The sequence below is a fragment of the Cryptomeria japonica genome, chromosome 1, assembly GCF_030272615.1.
Source record: "Cryptomeria japonica chromosome 1, Sugi_1.0, whole genome shotgun sequence".
In the NCBI taxonomy this organism is placed as follows: Eukaryota; Viridiplantae; Streptophyta; class Pinopsida; order Cupressales; family Cupressaceae; genus Cryptomeria; species Cryptomeria japonica.
In genome coordinates, this window is record NC_081405.1 from 531,813,627 (window position 1) to 531,830,998 (window position 17,372).

Genomic DNA, 17,372 nt, shown 5'->3' on the forward strand with positions numbered 1-17,372 from the left:
TACCTAGATCATGCTCCACTTGCTCACCACCGACTACATGCTCTAAAATATTAACAAAAAAGGTTACATTAATTACTACTCTAATTACAAATTAAGATGTTTAATTGTATTAATAGCTAAATAAAAAAATTTGAATAGAAAATGAATACCTCCACTACTGGGATGCACATTCGGACCTTCATGTGTAGGTGGTGTTTCACAATTAGCAGGCTACATTCCAATGACATGGACATTGTTATCATTGCTTGCTTATTTAAAACAAATGTAGTCACTTTATGTTGGAACTCAACATCAATTAGATTATTGGTAAAGTATTCAATTTGGAACAACTTCCATTTAGCATATTTACCTGTGTGACGGATGCTCTCGAATGTTGTGTATGCCCACTCAATTCTCGTAGTCGATCAGCCACGACTGAATAGCCTTGTTGGTAGGCAATTCTCTTGTCATCTTCTATGGGTGCTCTATTGAATTCAGAGCCCTGCATTTTTGTTTGGTACCATGAATTTTGCTTGCATTGTTTGATAAAAAAAAAACGTTTGCAATTTATTAATATTTTGATGCAATATTTCATTTATGTGAGATACTTACAATATGTGCAACAAGTTTCATGTAACCACCAGAGCCGAGTTTGTGTTGCCCGTGCTTTTCTTACCTTGCCTTGATTGACTTTGACGTGTCACTCAGTCTATAAAAAGTTTGAAATATGTTAGATTATATAAATATAAAGAGTAATTAATTAGTACATAATTACATTCTTAATAGTATCCCGTACCTTCTTCTGGTGTCTAGTGGTGTATTTCCTTTTTTCCTTTCAATTCTCTCCTTGGCATCCAAAATTAGGTCCTTCCACTCCTTCTCTGGAATCATGGGGGGATGCTCGTACTTTAGGTTCCTCTCCAATTGGGTCCTGTATTGGTCCCTCACATACTTTAGATATGTGCCAGCTTTTTCAAGGAGCTTGGTTTTGTCAAAGGTGTCATTTCCAAACCACTCAACCATTTGGTTTGTCAATTCATCTTTTAACCTTTTTTTTTGGTCATTCCACCTTTTAAAGAAAAAACAAACCTGTTAGATTCAGAAATGAACTGAAGCTACATTTATTACACTTCAAGAAATGGATCAAAGGAAAACTATTCTAGCAATGATATGAAATCAAAAGTGGATTAGGGTTAGTTCACATATGATGTACCACCTTTTACGTATGGTGGGCCCAAATATCTGCAATGCAGTGTCACTAAGATGTTTATAGAAAATATCATTGCCTGCAAAAAATTCATGGGATCATTAGTCCAAAACGAGTGATCATAAAGTAAATTACAATTAGAGTATATATAATCATAATTTTTAAGTACCAAGAACCTTTTGTATCTTTAAGGGAATCATTTCTTCGTCGCTCACCACCAATGTGGCCTGCAACGTTCCCGTACTAGCAATATGAGAAGATCCAGGAAATGATGGTATGTTATCTGCAGTAGTCACCTTTGGCACATCCTCATGTGCATCTCCTCCTGCAAAAAATGAATCCACTATGAAATGGCATTAGAATACAAGAAAGAACGCTTGAAGGGAAATAAACACATGACAGAAGATAGAGCAAAAGAGGGATCTACCAACAGTGGGCGGGCCAATATGATGTGCACTAGAGGATGTCTGCATGCTACGTGTTGCCGACATTGCAGTCGACAATACAAGTGAGGGTAACCTCTGATGAGGTGGTGACGACATTTGCACAGTAACATTGACAACACCTAAAGAATAATACATTAAATATATCAAACATTAAATATATGAAAAGTGCGAGAATTGTAAACAAGGATGAACCTTTATTTTGAAACTTTACAGTACCAAGTATGATGTGTTTTGGGTACTCAGAGTGATAAGCCAAGCAAGTGATAATATAAGAAAATCATCATCACCTGAAGATCCTGCAACACCCTGATCGTGGGAACGACTTTGATGAGGGCGGATAAATTGCTGTTAAAACAATACGTACATATTTTAGTTAATGACATAAAAGAGAAAAAAATATAAACCATTATTGAACTTTTGTTATAATTAAAGCTTTCATTACTGCTTACTTGCAAGTTTTCTGCTGTCTGAAACAATAATTCGACCCTCTCTCGTATCTCATCAGTGGTAGGATGCACGACTGCCAAAGCAACAATCTCTTTTCTAATTTTTATAAGAGGCATTTTAAAGAATTTCACAAGGTCTATGGGATCTTCAGGGTCATCATTGCTTAACCCTAATGATTCCACATATCCCTAGAAAGGTGCTTAGGTACTGCAACTCCCTTTCCCTTTCCCCAAACATCCGTCTGTGTCAAGAATATCATTAACAATTACAAAATTAGTATAAATCACTAAAAAAAGAACATAATAATGTAACAATTTGCTTCTATCTAATTTGTACAATTACAATGAGGTTTACCTGCTCGGTAGAAGTGTCGCAAGCTACATCTCTGTCTACGATATGTGATGGATCCATGTCGGCCTGTGACAAAGAAACAATATAAAAAATGTTAGCGAAATTAAACCATAGCAAAAAAACTTCATAATAAAATGGTATATTGGATTCATTAATTGGAGGTTGGTTAATTTAAATGGTATATAGTACGTACCACCCCCATGATATTAACTTTGTTTGTATCTATACGATTCAAATTGTAATTGATTAGAAGCTCTTCGCTTGCACTTATTGATTTTATCGCACATACAAATACACGATTTCCCTCGCACACCTCAAATATGCAATTGGTTGTTTATTAGTTGACCCAGGTCGCGTACTATTTATAAAACCTGCAATATTCTTTGTTGCTTTTGGCCGACCATCAATGTATATAGCCACTTGTTTACTTTGATCATTATCTCCTGTTGTATATAATTTGCTGACAATGCATACCTGCGCATACTTTTTTTATATTTAACAATTTGCATCCAATGTTTGTAATTGTAACAAGGTCCAACAAACTCCATCAATTCTGCAACTCTATTGTTGTCACAACCCTCCTTTATCACCTTTTTTTGATTTAAAATACAAAACTTTATTTATACTCTTTGGATGAATTATTGAATGAATATTGTAAGGGAATGAATTAATAAACCACACACACATGGAAAATGCTTATATATTTTAAATTGTTATTTAATTTCCCTCACCCAAATTAAGGCACATGTTGTAGGAGGAATAAGAAGCTTCTAGAGGCTTCTCCACCTCCTTGCATGTAACTCCTCCCACTAAGCCTAATTAATTTGCATGGAGGCCAAATTGGGAGAAGAATCTCTTTTTTTGAATTAAAAAAATAGGTAGTGGGAAATTGTAATTTCTTTTATAAAATGGGAACAAGTTTCAAAGGAAAAGCTAGCTAATCTTGATAAGAAATTTCTGCAAGTTGAATTCTCTTTGGTAGTCCACTTCATTGGCAGCTAGGATTTTGTTGGAGGATTTTTCTTCAAATTGGAGGATCAAGGAAGACTCCACACCATCTTCAAGCATCCAGGTTCCTCCAACTTAGTTCATGCATCTCATTTTTATGGTAGATTAGATTTGATTGGATTAATTATGAGTATGAAATTTTAATTGTATTTTGTTAAAGAATTAGTTTAGATTTTGTAGAAAATGAGAATCCTGGTTTTAATAAGATTCATTGTTAAATTTCTTGATATGGAATTAGTTTTTGGATTTTGTAAAGAATGAGATTCATTGTTTAAATTTTTAATAAGGGATTAGTTTCAGATTTTTAGAGAATAAAATTCATTTTTTTGATCAGAAAAATTGTTTCAGATTTTGTAGAATGAAATTCATTTATTTTGAAAATAAGATTCATTGTTTAAATTTTTAGTTTCAAATTTTAGAGAATAAGATTCATTGTTTTTGTCTTAGATTTTGTAGAATGAAATTCATTTCTTTTGAAAATAAGATGCATTAGTTTCAGATTTTAGAATGGAATTCATTGTTTGATAAGAAAATTTGTTTCAGATTTGTAGAATGAAATTCATTTTTTCTTGAAAATAAGATTCATTGTTTTCTGATAAGAAATTAGTTTCAGAGTAAATAGAAATTAGATTATTATCTTTAGTTTATTTTGAATGAAACTTCCCTGTGTGTATAAATAAATCTTCTCTCTCTGTGAATGAAACTTCCCTGTGAAAAGAAATAAATCTTCTCTCTCTGTGAATGAAATTTCCCTGTGAAAAGAAATGAATCTTCTTTCTCTGTGAACGAATCTTCCCTGTGCAATTGAATAAAACATAATAAAGAAAAAAAAAATATATATATACTATATACTCAATTTTTGTTGGATGGATTATGGGTGGTTGTTACAATTGTAACAGACATTTATGTCATCCATGGAAAATAAGCCTAAACCATGTAAAGACAAAGGTGCTATGCGATATATCCTATCATTAACACAAAAATCGGTGTTTATTGGAGGAAGTTCCTTGGGCATCCATTGTTTCTATAGATTGTTGTACCTCAATGGCACCTCAATGTTGCCTTTGGTCTCATCATCATAAGAACATGACCCCCCTTGAGCAAGGAAAAACTTCATGCGTTTATTGAATTTTCTTCTAATCTTTTGACCTCTTGTTGATCTCCCTATTGTAGACCTACTACATGTGTCACTTTCATTTTCTATTACTGCATTTTCCTCACTCGACGAAGACAAATCTGACAAATACCTATTTGGGGGTACCTGCACTCCATGGAATGAGAGAGAAAATTTTCAAATGAGGGTAATGTTGATGAAGTCAGCCCTAAAGTTGATTTTGGGATGAAAATTGGAATAAGTCCAATCGGGGCCTCAAGTTTTGATAACTGTATTAGATTTGCTGCTAATGTCGAGGTTTGAAAAACTGAGGAAGTTTGTTTTCCAAGTAATTTAAAAAAATAAATTGTTTCTATAGGGTGTATTGACTAGTTATACCTGTCCATCCATGAGACTGTGCAGGATCCTCGTCAAAGGAGTTCAGGGTCCTGTACAATGTAATTCAATTATCTTATATTAGCTAAAAATTACATAGTACACAACATGAACAACATGAACTTTGTAGACAAAAAGAGTATTAAATAATAAAAAGATGTTGTCATCAAAATCATTGTAAATTTTTTAATTCCTTACCTTTAATTTATGTAGACTATGTAGGATCCTCAACCAAATGGTTGACTATGTCTGTAGTCAACGACCTGTTCCCACCAAGGGTGACAACATCACATAGGGACTATACCTGAAATCAACACCATCAATTGAGCATCATAAGTATTACTACATTTGTAAGTTGATAAACAATAAATACATACGTATCATAAGCATTAGAAGCATCACATGATGTGTCATCATATATGTAATTGAGCATCATAATTAGCATCACATATCATGTCTCATCATAAACATGTAATCCATCACATATGTATCATAAATCACCATCCATCACATAGGTAATAAACAATCCACATTCTATAAATAAACACAAAGTTCAAAAAATGTCACATGCATCATCATAAACATGTGATCCATCACATATGTATTTTAAATCAACATCCATCACATAGCTAATAAACAATCCAATTTCCATAAATAAACACAATTTAAAAATTGTCACATAAATAGTCACTCTCCCTATCTCCATCTCCATATTAAAAGGTGCATCATGAATTGATTATGTAATGACATTAGAATTCAAAAATAATGAATTAATTATGTAAAAAAAATTCTATCAAGAAGTCAATATTAAATAGATAATATACTAATCGCATACCTCATACATTTCATTCTTCATCATCATGAACATCAAGGCCATCATCATCATCATCATCATCATCATCATCATCATCATCATCATCATCATCATCATCATCATCATCATCATCATCATCGTCGTCGTCGTCGTCGTTGTCGTCATCATCATCATCATCATAATCAACATCTTCGCCATCATCATCACCATCATCACCATCACCATCACCATCACCATCACCATCACCATCACCACCACCACCATCACCACCACCATCACCATCACCATCACCATCACCATCACCATCACCATCACCATCTTCTTCTTGTTCTTCTTCATCATCATTGAGAAATTGTCGATCATGATCATCATCCACTTCATCTTCTACTTCTTCGGTATCTTCTTCTTCCATCACATTATACTTTATCGGCCTTCCTCTTGGATCATGTCTAACAACAAATGACCAACCCGGTTTATGTGGAACCTCTGAGTAAAATACTTGCTCACATTGGCTTGGAAGAACATAGGGCTCATCTCCAACTGGTTCAAATGACCTTGTATTTAGCATTATAAAACCATTATCATGTTCAATAATAGTTCTATCAGGATCATTTTTATTCAATCGTAGCCTGTACCATTTGACGACAAACAAAACTAATTTGAAGGAATTAAAGTCACACTCAAGTATATCATCCAAAATGCCATAGTATCGATTTTGAGACTATTGAGGATGAATGTCATTTCTTGATAAAATATTTGTCACCTCAAAGACTACAGTGATGCCAGAATCACAAGTTTCCTTTGTGTCATCCAACTTTTTAATGCAAAATTTATGACCATTGCAGCACATAGCGTTGTGGTGTTTGACTTGCGATATGTCAAACATGTAAAATTTATTGCATTGTGAGTTGATAAACATATGGGTGATTAATAAATTTATACGTACCTATTTATCTCTTAAACCATATGCTAAATCAATTTCCCTTTGTGTAACATTGGAATCTCCATTACGACGTGCTTCTTTAACCAATGAAGCCACACCTTCCCATGTTAATGTGTGTCCAGAATGTTGACAATGTTCAATCCATACCGTCATCCAATCAAGATTGTTTGCAATATACAAATGTAGTGCATCCCACTCTCGACCAACTGTACAAAAAATAAATAGACGTCTTACAATCAATTTATTTTGAAGATTAAGAATTAATTAACTACAATAACATCTTATAATTACCTCTCACTTTCCTCAATCTACCTTTCCCCATCAAGTACTCCCCTTCGAATTTGTTAATGGTGTTGGGATCCCAATGCGATCCACGTGGATCTTTGCTGCAAACTTAGGAAGATATTAAAAAATGTACACCATAGTCTAGTATACCATATATCCCTCCACCATAGAACCCTCAGGATGTGCTCTTTGTCGGACCAAAGCCTTCAAAAATTTCAAGTGCCACTCAACCATCCACATTGACCTAGTGTGTACAGGTCCACACAATTCAATCTCCTCAACTTGGTGTATGAGGTAGTGTTTTTGTGCATTGAAAAAAGCTGGAGGTAGACACTTTTGCATTTCACACATTAAATGAGGAATTTTTCTCTTCCAATATTTTATATCGTCTTTATGGATTTCTTTACATGATAACCACCTACATGGTATTCAAGACGCAAAAAAATATATTACATAAGAAGTAAAACAAATCGCAGATATAATATCTATACAATGAACTAAACAAATATCACTACTTACCTCATGTATTTTCCAAGATCATATATGACTTGCTTGACATTCTTGTCGAAGTCGTCTGGGAGAGATAGAGGTAGAACGTACTGCAACAATTATAAACTTATCTTTTCATTTTTTTGTAACATAATGAAAAGTACACATACGTGCAGTACTTAAATACATACTAAAAACACAAGAACATGAATTACCTTAATGAAGGTATGCCAATCATGCGTTTTCATCCCTGGCCCAAATTCACTTTTCTTTGATATGAGATTGTTTATGTTCGTAGCAAATCCTGTGGGAAATCGAATTTTTCGTATGACTTCTTTTATAGCATTGCTTTGCTGGTCCGTTAATAACCAAGGAAGCTCACTTGTATTAATTTGGTCTCCATGGCTATTTGATTGAATGACATTTATCATTGCATGATTGGAATCTTGAATGTCACTACATATTTTGAAAATTTTTTCTTTGTCACGCCTTCCATCCAATATTTTTCATACTATCTTTGTTATATTCTTTCCAATATGCATACTATCAAACAAATGAACAATTTGTAACTGCTCATAGTAGGGCAACCTACTAAATTGTCAAGGATAACTTTTTAGTCCCTTAGGAAGGTGGTCATTTATGCCTTCATGACCTTCATGATCATCAATCACATCATCAGTAAACAAAACAAAATAGAAAAGATGTTTTATGACAAACCAATAGATGGAATGGCATTACCTTGACAATTAATTCTATTATATTCCAACTTCCATAGTTGAGGTGTCATTCTTCGTGGCTTTGATGTATTCTCTTCTTTCCCATTGAAAAGATGTTTTTTAGTATTTCGATACTTATGATTTTTGTGGAGAAAGTGCCTATACTCATCAAACACTTGCTTTCCTAAACTTTTTGAATGACGAGATTTCATCTTTGGACCACAAACAAGACATGCAAATTTTCCCTTTGTTTGAAGACCTACAAGATAATGTATAATTGGATTAAATATGATAATTTTTTGAATTATAATGTTCATGCACAACTTAAACACTATAACATACCACAATAATGTGTTGGCCCCAGGGCATTGTGTATTGTCCATAGAAGCATCACATGGAATTGAAATTGTCTTTGTCCTATTGGTCTAGAGACGTCATACATAGTGACACCATTCCATAACTCCAACAACTCGTCGATAAGAGGCTCGATATATACATTCATATCTTTAACTTGGTACTTACCTAATCGAATGAACAAAAACATTACATAATTATTATGACCATTTTACTTCAATATTTATAATTAAATTTAGACGACTATATTTAAATGATAAAATACCTGGAACAATTATTGCCAACATTATGTGCTCCCTCTTTATTGACATCCATGGAGGAATATTATTGTTGATAACAAAAATAGGCCACACTGAGTAAATAGATCTCATCTCTCCAAATGGATTGACACCGTCCGTTGCCAATGAAAGCCTGAGATTATGAGGTTCTTCTTTAAAGTGTGGCCACTTTTCCTCTATGTCCATAAATGTTGAACCATCTGCAGGCATTCGAATAATGTCATCTCGACTTCTATTGCGTGCATGGTAATCCATAAATTGTGCCAAACTAGTGCACTTGAATAATCGTTGCATACGTGGAATAATGGGAATATAGCGAAGAACCTTGCGAGGAACCCTTTTTGTTATTTGATCTGTTCGATATCTACTGATATGACATTTAGGGCATTCAATTCAAAATTCATGTTGTTTGTGATATATAATATGATCATTGGGACAAGCATCTATTGCTTGATACTCCATTCCAATATCTTTCATAATGACAAATAATTCTCGGTATGAGCGAGGTAGAATATTTGATGGTGGTAACAAAAAATCACCTATCAATCTATAGCAAAAAAATATAATTTGTTATAATAAAGAATATTAATGGTACATCATGATTCACAGTTTATTATGACATATATGACATACCTTAACATACGTGACATTGTTATGTTGGATAAACCATTCATAACCTTCAAGTTCACCAACAACAATACAACAGAGAGAAGACTTGCTTATGAGCCTTCGTAAAGGGCCACAGATGCCTTCTCAAGTAGAGGGACATCATGAACAACATCAAGGTCATCTTCATCATCATGATTAGCTGCACGAGTACTAAATGAGTCATGGATCAATGTATTTGTACCATCATCTTCAATTGTGTTTTCTGGCTCATGATCGTCATCTTCCATGGGATCATTATCTTCAACTTTGATATTCACACCTCCATGTTCGTCCAATTCAAAAACCATATTCTCAGGGTTGTGTTGATCCATACCATGTGCTCCGGGGTGCTCGACCTATATAAAATTGATAAACATAAATAAACCGTGATCATGATCTCATCATCACGTGATTTATTATGTATATAAATTGTCAAAACGATATAATGAAAAACTTACCAATGGATGATAATCATGTCCACCTTCAATGTGACCATGTAGCCTACAATGTTTCTTCACTGTTTTGATTAGAAGTCTTCTAGTCTTTAACCCCTTACAAATTTTGCATAGACAATAACATTTTCCATCACCTTTTCTTTTCAAGTTAGACCACAATCTAGCAATTGTCTCCTTATTTTGTTGTTCGTTGATATTGTCTGACATGGTATTTCTTTACAGGCAAGAAAATAGAAATTATCATCATTGAACAAAGCATCTTATTGAATTTAGATTTCTAGTTTGCTTATGGTACATCATAGAGCATGGAAAACAAGAAATACTCAATAAATAACAGGATTCATTGATCTAGTATTATCACAATCTGCACTTGGCCTTCAATATTTTCTCCTCCTAACACTGTTTATCCATTACCTGTCAAGTACATAACTCTAAAACCTGTGGCTATTAAAATACATAAGACAACATTGTAGCATCTTATAATCATTTGTTATAAAACCAAAGCACTTGGGAGTGATTTTTTTTTTTTGTCACAGTCCAGGAAAACGGTGTCTACTAGAGCCTTGAATAACTGACTAGAAAGATTTTTAATTCCTTTTCTTTTTCCTTCTGATTTTTTCACTGTCACTTCCATCCTCCGAGTCAGATGCCCTCGCCCTTTTCTTTCTTCTTGTTTTTTCATACTCATTGTCATGCTTTGAATTATTTTTCTTTCTTAGTGACTCCTTACTGCTCTCACTATCAGTTTCACTCTTAGAATCTAAGTCTGATGTATCAGAATATGATGAACCTGATGAACTAGAAGAATCGTCATTAGAGGTAGATACATCTAACTCAGGAATAGACTTTTGATGCTGCATTACAAGCCTTGGCATATTCTTCAAATACTCACGTAAACTCTCAGTGATACCACCAAGACAAATAGAAGTAAAGAAATTGATAGAAAACCATGATTTTTTGGGATTGTCCTTTGGATAAATTGAATCAAAAGACTCCTGCATTGTTGGATCGTTCAACCTTTCATTAAGCAACAATATACCAAGCTACTCTGCCAGCTCCTGCAAGAGAATTTTTTATAAAAATATGGGAAGAGGAAGTAGTATCTTCCTTTGTCTCATGTATATAAGCAAGACAATGTCGTGGAAGAGCATCTGTGCCAAGTAAGTGGGCAAAAAACTTTGCAACATTACATAGTTTATTTGTTTCCAGTCTGTGTATCATAGAACACTGTTGTACAAAACACTTATCAAAAAATTCCTCATAAATTTTATTGATCATACAAAATCTTTGCCCAAGAAGACCATAATAACGAAGGTATGTTCTCTCTTGACCAGGTTCAAGCTTGATCTTTAGTAGCTTATGACCAGCTTCCTCAAAATCAACACTTGACATGATTGTCAAATAAATTGTACGTCTTAAATTGACCAAGTTTGTCTCTGTCTCATCCTATATTCTCAGTGCTTCCTCACCTTCCTCTTCATCATCATCATCATCATCATCATCATCATCATCATCATCATCATCATCATCATCATCATCATCATCATCATCATCATCATCATCTGAATCATCACCTGAATCATTCTCCCCTTCTGCTTCATCTGAAGAAGCATCTCCAAGGATATCTTTCTTCAGTTTTTCATAGGTTGCCTCGTGCTCTAAGAAATCAAGATCTGGCTTGAAAACATCCAAACCAGCTTCTTGATCAAGTTCATCTTCTAGGAAAACTTCATGTGTTAACTGATCTGGATGCACAACTAGATGACCCTCAAACTTAGCTTTGCGAATTGCAAAAAGGCGTTCAATTAAAAACTGCACTCGTTTGTCAATTTCCCCCTCATGGAGAATACCTCTAAATCTTTCAAAAATCCCATAGAGACCTTTGGGTGAAAGGTCTTGCAACAAAGAACCACATTCTTTCACGAACCCAACAACAACCTCTACACTGTCATCTGTGGGGTTCTCTAGTAAAAGGGTGAGAAGTTCCAAGGCAATGATCTCATGTGAAACTTGTTGATTCACTAAATGAGCTATGAATTTGGCTGCTGCTATCAACATGTGCTTGTCATTGCGTTTATATGCCCTCTTAAGCTGCAAAATAATTCTTCGCAAAAGTAGATTGCCAACTTCAGGAAATTTTGTATTTACCACAGCAACCAACGCAGAAAAAACATCTGTAAATCCAGGGGATGCCATCTGGGATTTCATACAAGACCTACAAAATAGACCCCTCCCACAGATGAGATTCTCTGCAAACAACTCTGGAATGATGTTCTTGATGTTAGATGCATTTACCTTGTTTACTAACCCATTGATACTCTTTTGAAGGGAATCCCATGTCATGCGCTGGTATTCCACATTGCTCTTGTCTTCCACATCTTTCATCATTTGAGCCAGCTTAAATGGGGGAATGTAAACACCCCCACTTCTTCCAACACCCTTCTCAGCTCCTCTTGCAACACCTTTGCCATTCCCATTTTGAGATGGAGTAGACACAACACCAGAAGTTTTCACTTCCACTGCCTCTTTGTCCCTCTTGTTTCTAGAAGCCCCTTTACCACTTAATTTATGCTTATTTATGTACATAAACCCATCAGGAAGCATGAGTTTTTGCATATAAGCTCGTCCAAATATTTTACAGTTATTTTTCATCGAGATTCCCTCAGGAGCTAGCAGATCCTGCTTCCATACTTTAATTTTGTTTTCTCAAAGGACAATCCTAAAAATCCATGCAATGCAAACAAATTTTTACACCTTTGTTGGTTGTGGTGGTGTCATAGAGAGTTTACATCAATAAATGAAGAACATGCCAATGCTTTTAATGCAACAGTAGAAGTCTATCTCTTATTCAATATCTCTAGTGAAACCCCATGATCTTTTGTTGGAGTAGAATTTGTTATATTCTAGAAAGGGTCTTGTCCTTTCTTGATGGGATATTCATCTACCTCAAGAAATAACTATTCTTTTCTCCAACAAGAAGTGGAACTAAATGAAGATCTAGCACCATGAAATGAATCCTCAAAAGGATTACTATAGTTAGTTTTGGTAGATAATGATCTCGGTAAAATACTAATGTGGCTTTAGGAAACATTATGTACTAGCTTAGCATACTCTAACAACTTTAGTGCGGCATGCTACATCCAATTAAGTCTCCATCGGTATCTCTATTGTGTTTATGGATTGGGATTCAATGTACTCTTTTTATACACAGATTTTACTTTCAATTGAGGAGGTTTGTATGTACTTACTTGTCTTTCGATTGTATCCCTATTTCAAGAATTTCTTCTATCAACAAATCATTTGTTGTAAGTTGTACAAGTGGAAGCTTGAACATGCCTTCCATCCTAGCCTTGTTGATACGTTCAACACCATCTTGTGCAACAAATCTTTAGAACTCCACTATTTCATTGAAGAGTGAGTAGTAGGGACAATCTAGGACACTTACAAAGGTTTTGCAAGAGAGATAAATAGACCTAAATATTATGGCTTAATAATGATCAATAGGTAAACAGATAAGAAACTCTCAATATCAAAATGACTTTCTCAATTGTCTTTACTAGAAATGGATAGATCTGCTAATAATGGCTTTATGACTGTATGTCAACTTTAGACTCAATCCAAGAAGAGCTAGAACTAATATGCGATATCTAGATTTACAATCTCTATAATATAACAATCCCATAATTATGTTTCCATGCATCTATACCACAACACAAACATCATACTAGTGTTCAGCCATAGCAATTGATATCCTAATTATAGAATGTGAAATATGCACATAACTATGAATAAAGATTAAGAAAAATGAAGAAAGATGCTTATTGCAAACATAATGACTAATGGACAAGAATTGAATTCATTGTAGATAGTTTTGAATATCAAATTCACTTATTTGTGTGCATTTAGTAACTCATGTACTTGTGGCCAACCATTTATCTCTTTCATAAATTAAACACTTATTAACATTAAATGGCTGAGTAATTATGTTTTAGTTGAAATTGAAAATAAAATATTTTATTTCAAGACAACTCACACTATTCCCTATCATATTTTAGACTCTCGGTTTTGTTAGTAGTGGTTGGATGTCTTTGGAGCTGATCATTGCATTTTGTTAGTTACATTTGCCAGCGTACTCCCAGCTTGTGCCAAAATGGGAACTTTGGAACAGGGTATGGACATCCATCAAAGCATAAAAGATAGAGGAATTTTGTCAAATGTAGTTGCAACTACTCTGTTAGCATGTATGCAAATGTGGAAGCATAGACAAGGCACAGGAACTGTTTGACGGATTGCCTCAAAGAAATGTGGTTTCCTAGACTGCAATGATTGCCGGATATGCACAAAATGGATTTGTTGAGAAGGCTTTAGAAACTTTCAAGCAAATGCAATCGGCAAGTGTAAAGCCAAATTCCACAACCATTGCTACTATCCTCACTGCCTGTGCCAAAATGGGAGATTTGGAACAGGGTATGGACATTCATTGAAGCATAAAGGATAGAGGAATTTGTTAGATGTTTTAGTTGCAACTGCCATGGTAGACATGTATACAAAATGTGGAAGCATAGACAAGGCACGTGAACTATTTGATAGAATGCCTGAAAGAAATGTTGTCTCGTGGACTGCAATGATTACTGGATATGCACATAATGGATTTGTCAAAAAGGCTTTAGACGCTTTCAAGCAAATGAAATTGGAAGGTATAAAGCTAAATTCCACAACCTTTTCCAGCATCCTCCCCGCCTGTGCAAAAATGGGAGCTTTGGAACAGGGTATGGACATCCATCAAAGCATAACAGATAGAGGAATTTTGTTAGGTGTTGTACTTGCAAATGCCCTGCTTGACATGAATGCAAAATGTGGAAACATGGACAAGGCTTATGAATTGTTTGATACGATGCCGCAAAGAGATGTGATCTCATGTGAACAATCAACATGCGCGTATACGGGAGGAAGGGATTGCTGCTACAAAATTGAACGCTCACTCCTCAATCACGGTTCTATGGTTTTACGAGATTAAACTAGGGCAATTAACCACCACATGTATATTTTTTTGCAACATGAAATTAAAAACTAGGGCAATTTGAATCTACCTCTTGCACGGGATTGCAAGCAATGCCACAAATGCCTTCGATGCGGGTTTGATGTTCTTGGGGGTTGAAGTCGCCATGGATGCCTACGTGGGATTGCAATGCACAAATGAATTTCCCTCTTCTTCTTTTTTTAAGTAATGGCCCTTGTCGTCGACATTACGATGAACTTGAGCACTTTTTTGAAAAAAAGAAAATTCTCATTGCTAATGCCTTCTTCGTCGAAACCAAATGGAAAATTTCCATCAGAATTATGACGAACATGGGCATTTTTTCAAAAAAAAATCAAATTTGGCCACAATATACCTTCTTCATCGGAAACCTCAGTTGGAAATCTAGTCCAAATGTATTAGTGAATAATGAAGGGGTTTCAAACAATTATGGATAATAATCAATTTTTTTTGCATTCACTGTAATGATTTTGGCATTATAAACAAAGAGACACCATTTAACAGCACACCCATAAATAAAATGATAAATAATGAAGGAGTTTCAAAGAAAATGAAAAGATATTTAGTTGTTTTGCCATTCTTTGTGATGATTTTGGCATTATTAAACATTCTTTGTGAGGATTTTGGCATTATTAAACTATAAGCGAGCATTGAAATGAAATTTTAAACCGCATACAAAGAAATCATCAATGGACAAAGCATAATGTAGCTAGGAAGGAGGTAAACCATCATTGGACATCCAATATGGTTGTTAATATTATTTACAGTGACTATATTGAAAGAAATGCTAGTTTATATTATTTACAGTGACTATATTGAAAGAAATGCTCGTTTATTGAAAATAGTATAATTTGAATTGAAAGATTTATAGCATTTAACGTTCATTAAACATAGGGAATTTAGTTATTTTGTGTGTACCAACTTGAATGTGCGCCCTCAAGTAAGGAATGTGCAGAGGGTATTTGCAGAGCTCAGGAATATGCAATGAATTGGATTGTAGTGAAAGTGACACGAAAAATTCTGTCTTATAATATAATTTGAATGTGCAATGCATTCGATTATGGTAGCTAGCTATTTTTAAATTTGAATTTTTGTGGGAAACACTCGGTCATGTCATATTAAATATGCAGTCCTCCATTGCTTAGAATTGTTCAATTTTCTTCCCTGCTTTGAAGGAAACTTGGTTTTTTAAATTGGATTTTATGCAAATTCTTGGATATTAGGGAGCCTTACACTAGTTGTTGCAAATGCAGGTACCAAATGCAGATCCATTTAATGCATGAAACTGTGAAGTGATATTTGGAAGAATGTACACTTGAGTGTCTAAGAAGTTTACAATTGATTGTTTTTATGTCATGTAATGCACCAATAGTTGTGCATATGTAATTATAATTGGAGTACATCTGTACTCTTAAGCCACTTGCATAAAGTGGCAAATGTAAACATTAAGTTATAAAAAAAATAAAAATGTTTATTATTTGTGCAAGATGTTTTGTATTAAAATAGGAAATGTACCAGTAGTTGTTTTTTTTTTTTACTTTTTGGTTTTCAATTACTAATTCATTTGTGAACATGTATTGGTGTTAAAATAAATATTTACTGGTATTTTTTTATTTATGTACTAACAATTTTTTTTTAATGTTTTGGGGGGTCAACATGGTATTAAGGTGATGGTTATTGGAACTATTTAGTTCAATAATAGATCAAGTTATAAATAAGTTGAAATCAAGAACATCTATATTTGTTGAATTTGTCACAACTATAGGCTATACAAACATAAAGTGAAACCAAATATTGAGTGATTGATTAAAATGTATCACCTTACATTATTTTTGGTCATAAAAGAAAAAAGTCAGAAACATAAAAACTAATGACTTTATTACATTTTTTCTTTAAAACATACAAAAAAATTAGAAAAGTTAAGCTATCTTTGCCTCCTGAAAGACTACCAATTTTTGCTCCCTTGTAATAATATAAATGCAAAATGAAGACAATTCTATTAATGAAGTTATCTCAATAATAAATAAAATAGTATAAACAATAAGTCAATAAGTCAATAAATAATTAATGACACAATGGATCAACAACTATGAACAAAATGGGTATAACAGGGATACAATCACATGGGATCAATTTGTTCACCATTTTCGAGATAGGTGGCTCCCTCAATTATTCTTTGATGAGAAAGTGACAGAATTCCATAACCTACGTCAAGGGTCCCTATCCGTTCAACAATATTGGGATAAATTCGCCAAGTTGCTTAAGTATGTGCCTATGTACCAAAGGGATGAAGAAGGCCAAGCAAGGAAGTTCATTTTGGGGCTGAATACCAACATAGGGGCAGAGGTTGATATGCATGGACCCAGAAATATGAATGAAGTACTTGAAAAGTCCCTAAGGCAAGAGAGGAAGATTCAGACACTAG

At 34.2% G+C, this 17,372-nt stretch overlaps 1 long non-coding RNA gene across 1 annotated transcript in view; it reads left to right on the plus strand.

Moving 5' to 3' along the window:
• The window catches only part of LOC131875416 (uncharacterized), a 39,437-nt gene extending 23,076 nt beyond the window's left edge, over nucleotides 1-16,361 (plus strand). The window contains exon 4 of the long non-coding RNA XR_009372239.1: nucleotides 16,201-16,361. This is a non-coding gene — a long non-coding RNA (uncharacterized LOC131875416). The remainder of the gene's footprint in view (nucleotides 1-16,200) is intronic.
• Nucleotides 16,362-17,372: the final 1,011 nt, after the last annotated feature.